Source organism: Protobothrops mucrosquamatus, unplaced genomic scaffold (genome assembly GCF_001527695.2).
Source record: "Protobothrops mucrosquamatus isolate PMUCROS unplaced genomic scaffold, P.Mucros_1.0 scaffold_149, whole genome shotgun sequence".
Classification (NCBI taxonomy): domain Eukaryota; kingdom Metazoa; phylum Chordata; class Lepidosauria; order Squamata; family Viperidae; genus Protobothrops; species Protobothrops mucrosquamatus.
Genome location: NW_015386225.1, coordinates 2,162,344 through 2,172,664, shown reverse-complemented (window position 1 = coordinate 2,172,664; position 10,321 = coordinate 2,162,344).

Genomic DNA, 10,321 nt, shown 5'->3' with positions numbered 1-10,321 from the left:
ACTGATGAAATGCATAATTATGAAAAAACTAAAATATATGTAAAAAATTAGACTTGGTATCAGGTAGATTGATATGCACGTATGTTAAAGTAGAACATTATAAACTGATAACAAGTCAGTTTGAGAACATTCCAGTGAATAGTGATAAAATAATAAATGTGGATGAGTTTGGGAGGGGGGAATGAACTTTTTGAATGAATATGATCAAGATAGGGAAATACAACTTTAACAACTATTAATAGAAAATATTGATCATTAGCTTAAATCTCAGTTTTCTGAAGCTATGGTTAAAATGTAAATGGAGGCAGGTGAAAAAAAAATCACTGGTCCACTTTCCAATAGTTAATATCAAGATATTAACAAAGGTCACTGACTAAAATCAGCTACATCAAAATCCCCCACAAAGATCTTGATTCACTAGCTAATAGCACATGCAGACAGACCTTTGAAACCAAGAGTCTTTTCCTATTTTAAAAGTGCCTAAGACGGCCTTAATTTGCACCCAATCTATAGCAGCTGAGAGTTTTTCCAGATCACATTTTTGATTTATTGTTGTTTTTTTGCCCCAGAATTTTTATTCTAAACTTTTGCAATGTGTTTATTTGCAACAGTTCCTACTTTCTTACATCAGCTATTTAAACGTACTTTTTCCATATATCCTGATGGGAACGGCTATAAATGATGGTGCTCAAAGGGGGAAAATGATTAAAGGAGAAAGTGAGAAATACAGTGAGAAAATTGAAACATGGTAAGGCTACCTGACTCAACTGTGTAACTGGAGAAGTATAACAGAAGAACAGAGCTGGAAAAGACCTTGGAGGTCTTCTAATCCAACCCCCAACTGAAAAAAATGGCTGTCCAGTCTCTTCTTAAAAACTTCCAGTGTTGGAGCATTCACAGCTTCTAGAGGCAGGTTGTTCCACTGGTTAATTGTTTTAACTGTCAGAAAATTTCTCTTTAGTTCTAGGTTGCTTCCTCTTCTTGATTAGTTTCCATCCTTACTACTTATCCTGCCTTTAGATGCTTTGGAGAATAGGTTGACTCCTCTTTCTTTGTGGCCACTCCTGAGATATTGGAGCACTGCTATCATGTCACTCCTAGTCCTATCCAGTTCCAGCAACCATTCTTTATGTGTTTTAGTCTCCAGTCCCCTAATCATCTTTGTTGCTCTTCTGTGCACATCTTTTTTATGTTGTGGCCATCAAAACTAAATGTAGTATTCTGTGTGGTCTTATAAAAAAATAAAAAATAAATATGAAAACATAGATATGATTTGCTTATGCAGTGATTGTGTAGTTGGTTAATATGTGTGTAAAAACTGGTCATGTGGCTGAAGATTGCAAAGAATACCATTACTGTTCCCCTAAACAAAGGAAAAGGTAATCAAGAGTAATGCAGAATGTACAGACAAAGTAGTTTTTCAAGCAAGCCTAAGAAGGACATTAGTAGAACTCTAATGGAAAGAGAATGGAAGGTAACAATGAACAAATTATGAGGAGTGCATTATTAGGCAGAGAACAGCATGTTCCAGAGCTGGATATTATGAGAAATAAGATCCTGTTTCATGTAACTATGTTCTGTACCTAATATGCAGAGGCAGATACAAGCAAACATCTGTGTATCTCAGGATAGCAACTATACAAACTTCATGAAGAATTTTTGGAGACTCTGTGCATATGGATGGAGTGCCAGGTATATTATTTCTTTCTTTCTCTCTCCCTCTCTCCTTCTCTCATTCCAGTTGCCCAACCAAAATGTACAACATTTTGATGACCAACAACCAACCCACAAGAGAACAACAGTTTGATAAATAATAATATTAAAATAACCAAGCTCCACATAATGCAAGAAAATACATATTGGGTTCCAATAATATCCTGATCCTAACGCCTGGGGGGGGGGGGGAAACCCAGATCTTCCCAGCCTTTCAAAATGCCAAAAGAGTCAGAAATCTCTGCAGTGGGGTACCTCAAGGTTCTGTTTTAGGCCCAGTGCTCTTCAATATCTTCATAAATGATTTAGATGAGGGGATAAAAGTGGAACCCATCAAATGTGCAGATGACACCAAGCTGGTGAGAAAAGCCAACATTCCAGAAGATAGGCTCAGGATCAGGAAGGATTTTGACAGACTTGAACATTGGGCGCTATCTAACAAAATGAAATTCAATGGTGAGAAAAGTAAGATTTTACTCTTAGGCAAGAAAAACCAAATGCACCGCTATAGAATAGGTGGTACTGGGATCAATGGCCGTAATTGTGAGAGGGATCTAAGCGTTCTAATGGACAACCACTTAAATATGAGTCAGCAGAATGCTGCAGTTGCCAAAAAAGTCAATGCAATTCTAGGTTGCATTAACAAAAGGATAGAATCAAGATCATGTGAGCTGTTAGTACTGCTTTATAATTCCTTGATAAGACCACATTTGGAATATTGCATCCAGTTTTGGTCCACACAAATAAATAAAAAATAAATGTTGAGACTCTAGAACAGCGGTTCTCAACCTGTGGGTCGTGACCCCTTTTGGGGTCAAACGGCCATTTCACAGGGGTCGCCAAAGTCCTGGAGTTTTTCCTCATAGAATCCTTATGAAACGCAGTCCGGCATTTCCCCCCCCCTTTTTCATGAGCTGTGCTACTCCCTCTTATTCTATTGGCTTTTGAAAGCCAATAGAATAGACTCTATTCAAGAGAGTCTATTCTATTGGCATTCGAAAGCCAATAGATTCTATTGGATTTCGAACACCAATAGAATAGACTCTCTTGAATAGAGTCTAATTCTATTGGCTTTCAAAAGCCAATAGGAATTGTCCAGGCTGTCTCTGCCCTGCTGAGCCTGCCAAAAGTCCCAGTCGGCAAACGTTGCTGCAAGTTGTCTGCAGCTAAGGCGAGCTTTCTGGAAGTTTCCACCCCTCCCTAACAATAGCATTCTATCTGAATTTAGTCATAGGTCAGAATTCAATCAAATATTTTAAGGCATGAATTATGAGTCTGGACAGCCACTTGTCTGAAATGGTATAGGGTCTCCTGCTTGAGCAGGGGCTTGGACTAGAAGGCCTCCAAGGTCCCTTCCAAGTCTATTATTCTATATTCTTTACTAGCTCTGATGAATCTTCCTGCCCACATTGAATTAAATGAGCTACTTATGAGCTAAATAATTATAAGCTGTAGCAAAAGCTCCTTCTCATAGGATAAATTAGGAAATGGACAAAAATCAAGAAAATATAATCTGATCATTATTTTTGCATTCTTAATGTTCTGGCCAGGAAAAGAACTGAACTTTCTCAGTTATTTCATAAGGTTCCAATGAAATTCTGCCATATATTAATGTTGGGCAACATGCCAGCTTGGATAAGCACAGTTGACCTATACATTTGTCCTACAATTAAATTAAATTGAATCTGTGCCATTTCACAGGAGATAGGTTGTATGTTTTATAACATTTCTATATATAATGGTGTTTCAGAATTTGCTGGATCCATCTGGGATCTGTTACAACTCTCAAGCAACTGTATTTTTGTAGCAGATTAAGATGGCTAAAGTATTGAATAATAATAATAATGATAAAAGTCTGGATAGTGGATGTGGCAGTACCTGGAGATGACAAAATAGAAGAGAAAGAACTGGAGAAGATAACAAAATACACAGACCTGCAAACAGAAATAGAATGACTGTGGCAAAAGAAAGCAAAGGTATACCAATAATATTAGGCATCTTGGGTGCAATCCCAAAGCAACTGGAATACCATTTGAACACCATCAACATTGACAAATTCACCATCAGTCAATTGCAAAAGGTGGCTTTACTCAAAACAGCTTACATCCTGTGACAGTATCTGTAACACCATCAAACATCCACATCTGCCTTTCCCAGGTCCTTGGAAAGGACTTGATAGGTAGAAAAAAATGCCAAATCCAGTCTGAACATCTGGATGACTATGCGATGAACCATAATAATAATAATATATATGTTTGTGTGTGTGTGTGTGTGTGTGTGTGTGTAAATCGGAATGCAGAGTTTTGTAAATTCTTGATACAAAGCAAGGAAAGGGGTAAAAAGAGTTCCCAAAGGCCTACTATTTGAAAGCAAACTTTGAATAATGTAAGAATTCAAAGAACTGAAAAAAATGATAAAGCATAAGAGAACATAAGATATTTGATAATGGGGTAATTATTAAAAAATTATTAAAAAAAAATTATTAAAAAAACTCTGGACTGATGACATAGGATGTAGTCTAGAGAAATGAATAATAGATTATTAAGTTATTGGAAGGATAGGAAAGAAAGCCCTATATAATCTATAGCAGAAGGTCTTTTCCCCCCATAGGGAACAATCAGCATCTCCCTTTAATTCTGGAATATTGGATTGTAGATTATAGCCTACTGGTCTGCAGCAATATAGAATCTACAATATCATTCTTATACCATCCCAGTCAAATGGTTGGCCAATCTATTTTTGAAAACCTCCAGTGATGGAGCGCCCACAACCCTAGGAAGCAAGCTATTCCATTGATTAATTGCTCTCACTGCCAGAAAAACGTATCCTTATTTTTAGGTTGCATCTCTCTTTGACAAACTTCCACCTGTTACTTCTTGTCCTGCTCTCTAGTTCCCTAAAGAATGTCAATCCCCTCTTCTTGTGACAGCCTCTCAAATACTGAAAGATAGCTGTTATGTCCCTCTCCATCTTTCTTTTGATAGGCTAGACATACCTAGCTCCCTCAACTATTCACCGTACAATTTAGTCTCCAGATCCATTATCCCTTTGTGCTCCTCTATGCACACTTTCAAGAATCTTATTAGCACAGTGTAAAAGGATACTATCTCTTCTTGTTGACTTGATGCTATCCCTCTGTGGATGCAGCCTGGGACGGCATTGGCCTTTTTTGGCAGCTGCAGCACACTTCTGGGTCATATTTAAGTGGTAGTCCACTAGGACACCTAGATCCCTCTCACAATTACTGCCATTGATGCTATACCTGTGCATTTGGTTTTTCTTGCCTAAGGGTAAAATCTTACTTTTCTCACCACTGAAATTCATTTTGTTGGATAGGGCCCAGTGTTCAAGTCTGTCAAAATCCTTCTGTCTTCTAAAGCATGCAGAGTCTCCGTATGTTGCACTGAGTTTCTTCTTGCCTGAACTGGAAAAATTCTGCTCTTATTTCATTCATTTTAGCTTTACTATGATGCAGATCTTCCTGGATTAGGGTTTGGTTGAAGGTACAAGAAAAATTGGCCAGTTAGTAGAGTTGTGAATTAATAAAGGATAGTTAGGAAGGGACCTATTATTTATTGAATTGCCTCTGGTTACTTTCATGTGAAAGTACTAAAACTACTGAATTAAGGCATTAATGTAGCTTATTATACACTAAGGATCTTCCAATAATTTATCAGTGGTCATGTCATAGGTGTACTTTTATTAGTCTTATGAAAATGACTTTTCATATATAACTGAAGGCAGCATCATCCTCTTCTCTATATTTCAGGAATATTATGGTATTCATTAGAATGTATGATTAAATCTTTTCTTTCCTTTTTTTTAATCCTTGAGCCAATTGTAGGTGGCCTCCATCTATAGATGTTTGTACTTACAGGAGAAGGGCTCTAGTAAACAGGAGGTTGGTGAAAGGGACTTTCTGCACCCAAGAGGTATCTTTGAAAGGTGAAAATACAGTCAAGGAAAGCCAGAGATCAGCAGTGATATATCTCTAGCATGGATTTCATGAAAAAAGCAGAGATACTAAGACAGGTTATCATAGTGTTTAGTTACTTAGAGAAAAAGTAGTGTGGAGAATTGATCCAGGAGTCACAGTCAAAGGAGCCAAATATCACATGAGGAAGTTCAGTCAGTAGACAGAAAGAATAATCTCTGAGTATAGAAGGATCAGCAATTAAAACAATAGAAGCTTGCTGAAATAGAGTCCACACTATTCATTAGGAACTAAAAGTTTAATAGATGACTCCCAAGTTCATCTAGCAATCCTGAAGAGTTCTTCTATGGAACTTAATACTTCTATGCTTTCTGACTTCAAATCCAGAATAATATTTGGGTAACCCTATGTGGGTTAGGGCTGGGGTTAGTGTTGCTCAACATTTTTTGTGGATAATTATTACATTTTATTGTAAAAATTATGAAGTGAGATATTTCAGTGTCACAGTGTAAGGTGCTATTAAATGTGTGGATTGGGATCGTTGGCATTATATGACATGGTAAAAAGAAACACATACATGCTAATTTGATTTTTCAGGGTCACTGTAGCCACACTGTATTTACCTATTTTCCAGTTTACTTTGAACTTCAGTGCTTACCCTGTTCCAGGTCTTCTCACCTATTCTATACTGGAACTTAATTAAAATCTACTAGATCACGGCTTTAAAAATTTGGAAACCACAAGTTGGCAACAGAAAAATACAGAAATCTCCCTATTCTGCCACCTGATCACTATTTAGAGCAAGGGTGTCCAACCTTGGCAACTTTAAGACTTGTGAACTTCAACTCCCAGAATTCCCATGGCTAGATGAGGAATTCTGGGAGTTGAAGTCCACAGGTCTTAAATTTGCCAAATTTGGACAACCCTGATTTAGAGGGTTTTTTTAGTTCAGATATAGCAGCCATGACATTTATTTTTCTTGCTTTCTTATGACTATAAAAGTGTGGAGAAATGGAAAAAATGTTCAAATTTGGCTACTCTTATCTTAGAAAGAAAGGTGGGAGGAGAGCAAATCTGATTCATACTTAATATGGTTGACTTTAGATCAGAGGTGTCAAACTCACAATGACACGTGATGTATCGCGACGTATTGTGCCTTTTTTGCCATTGCCTGCAATGGGGTGGGTGTGGTTTCACTATGATGCATCCGGCTCATGGGCCGGCAGTTTGACACCCCTGCTTTAGATAATAGCTAAAGAAATGTGGTGTATCAGCACTTAAAGAGAAACACAAAACAACTTCTGGTTCACTAGATTATGATGTGGAAAATGCCTCCCTTGGATTTTGCTACCTTTCATGTTTCCTGCAGGCACTAATAGAATAATTAAATTAAATAATTAAATTATTCTTTCCTATGAGCAGAAGTTTTATATTGTGATTCTTATTTTTTATTTAAAGAAATAACTGATTTCAATTTAATTCATGTATATATAACCTGTCTTCCTTCAAACATTTCCAACTATAAGTCTCACAAAGTATTGCCATTGCCATTGCCATTGTCACTGGATCTGATGATCACAACATCAGAAAGACACAATATCAGAAAGACACAACATTGCCTACTCATGATATAAAGATTTGGAATTTTTAAAGGTAGCTATAGTTGAACACAACTGAAGGCACTAGGATGTCATTTAAATCTATGCTATGTGTAATATTGTTTATTTTGCTGTGCCAAAATATGTTTTCCAATTGTCCCATAGGGACCAAAAAATACATACCGTATTTCATTATAGTCAGAATTTTTCTGGAGTTCTTTCAGCTTGCCTTTCAATTGCAAAATGACCAAGAATGTGATGTATATTTTTATTTCGAACAAACTTATTTATGCTATGTTTCAGGGTCTTTGGCTATCTTGATTTTCCGATCAAAATAGCTCAAAGGAAGGAGTTATCTCATTATATTTTCTCTGGGATGTAATTGAAGTGTAGAATGCCAAGAAGGGTGGACACTGCTAGACTGAGATTTGTCAAATGGAAGACAAAATATACACATGCACACACAAATATTGACCCTAAAAAGCTGTCATACATCCCACCTAAAGTTTTCTGAGTATTTCTTTTGCCTTAAAAAAAGCTTCAAAACTTCTTTGTTTTCCAGTTAAGAAATAAGCATATGTTAAGAAGAGGGCTGGGGAAAGATTAAAACATCCAAACACTATGAATTATATTACAAGTGGTATCATTAAATAGTTCTCTATTTTTTTTTAGAATTATAGAAGGGTTTTTTTTTAGAATCACAGAAGATCAGGAACTGAGAAACTGTTTAATTTCAAGGCATTTGTAATCAGAATGAATAAATATACTACATTCTTGCTTTTCTTTTGTAAATTTGGTGATAATCTCCCAAGTTGATCTTTTATGATAAGTTTCTACAATGGCCTCAAAACAATCTGAAATGAGGTTGGTTTTGTTTTTTAGTCAAACTGAAGAGTTGGCTGTTTTTCCAAATGATATGTTGACTTCTGCTGCATAATTGTTCCACATGTTCCTATAGGGATTAGATAAACACGTTAGGAAAACATCAAAGAATGAAACTACTTGGAGTACTAGAGTAAGCATTATGAATTTCATGGCAAGGCAACACAACAGCTTCCAGTGAAAGTGCTCAACAAGAGTATAATAGACTGAGGTACTACAGGAATGGCTCCTGTAAGCCACAGAAGAAACTATTGAGCTGATTCATTGAACTAGACTTTCTTTATTGGCCTTCAAAATAATCTGTCATCACCACCACCAACTCATTTTCAGAAAGCAATAGAGATCTTTCCTTAATATATTTGGCTATGAACCTCAAACTTAATACATGTGGATAGGATATATAATTCACAAATGATGTTGTGATTGGAGTGACATAAAATGTTGTTCAACTAACTGTGGAGAATGTTTTTATTTAAGGATTTGATTGATTAAGTGCCATCAAGACATTTTCCATCCCTAACCACCATATAGAAAGATTTTCTTCATGAATTTTAAGATGTGCTATCCAGATTATTCCTTATATTCAGTGATGTATTCCTGTATTCTTGTTTGAGCTGGCTGGAACAATCCACAACTCAGTCCAGGTGAAATACTTTATATGACATCACTTTATGATCACTCTCAATAACAAACTTAGTAATGCTAATCAAGTTCTTCTGAGTCCACTGTGAAACAAGAGAAATATTAGAATTCTTAAAGTAACCCTGGTTTGGTTTAAAGTAACTTACTGGAGAAACTCTCTTCCCAAAATTGTCCACTGAGGCTTGAGCATTCTCAAGCATTCTACTGAATGTTCATTTTGCAGGGCTTGTATGTACCAAGAGAATTGTGTTGGAAGGGGTGCAGGTGAAATTAAAGCTGTGCCAGAGACAGTCTGCCAGTGTCTCAATGTTCCTCTAATAAACAGACTTCTCTTTTTTTAATCTTACTCTTCTTTTCCTGGAAATTGTCTTTCAGATATTTTAATGATGGTGATAGTTGTTGTACTGGATACTACTGGTAGTAGTTTCTGTTCTTTTTTTCCAACACCATGAAAAGGTTTAATGGGAGAATGCCATTATTAACTCTTTTGTGGAGATTAATGAAAATCTGGGAAGCAGGGAAACTGCAGATCACTGGAGAGATTTTAGCATAATAAAATACAGGACATTCACCCATACCACCTCCACTACCTACAAGGTTTTCTCTTATTCACTGAAATAAAAGTTGAAATCAAATTCTCTCTGTAGAAGAAATGTAACACCGTAGATGAAGCAATATTTTATTATTTGTTGGTTGTGTCTGCAAAAGAACTATGACCTCAGTTCATATTCCAGAAGAAAATGTAGGTAACCAAGCCACATTCCTGCTTCTTAATTATAAGATGTTCTCTCTTCCAAAACCTCTATTTTGCACTTGAATGAGTGTAGATAATGAATCTCAAAGTCCTAATATAAAAGAAAATCAGTCTCAGGAGCCAGAAGTCTCTTTGCTGTCACTAAAGTATTTTGGAAAACAATAAACTGGCTGGAATGGTGAACAGAAAGACAAAGGGTGGGGGACATTTTATTGAATGTAACCAAACAATTTGGGATATGTGATTGTTGCACTGAGCTTTCGAACAGCTATAGAAATAGATAGATGGATGATAGATAGTTAGATAGATAGATAGATAGATAGATAGATAGATAGATAGATAGATAGATAGATAGATAGATAGATAGATTACAAACTAAATTTATGTTGAGTTCATACATGGTGCAATGCTGTAGCTTGCAGAACATCACAAAACAAAGTAGAACAACTTTGTTGAAGCAGTTTGAACCATCAGTGAAACAATCTTGGCAGTCTTTAACTTCTTGAGGCCAGTGCTGTCTGTGGCCAGGATAAAGTTTCTCTTTTCATTTTCTATTGGCAATATACTTTTTGAGATGAAATCACAAGAAACTATGAGGAAGGAGGACTTCCGGTGGCAGGCGACCTCGTCGGACGCAGCCGACAGCTGCCTCCCGCCTGTTTTCACGTAAAAGCCGTTTTGACAGCAAGCATCAGCTGTCAAACGGCTTGATACCTTTCCCCTGGGCATAAGGGGATCGGTGAGCTGCCCGGGGTAGGAGTTTATTTATTTATTTATTTATTTATTTATTTATTTATT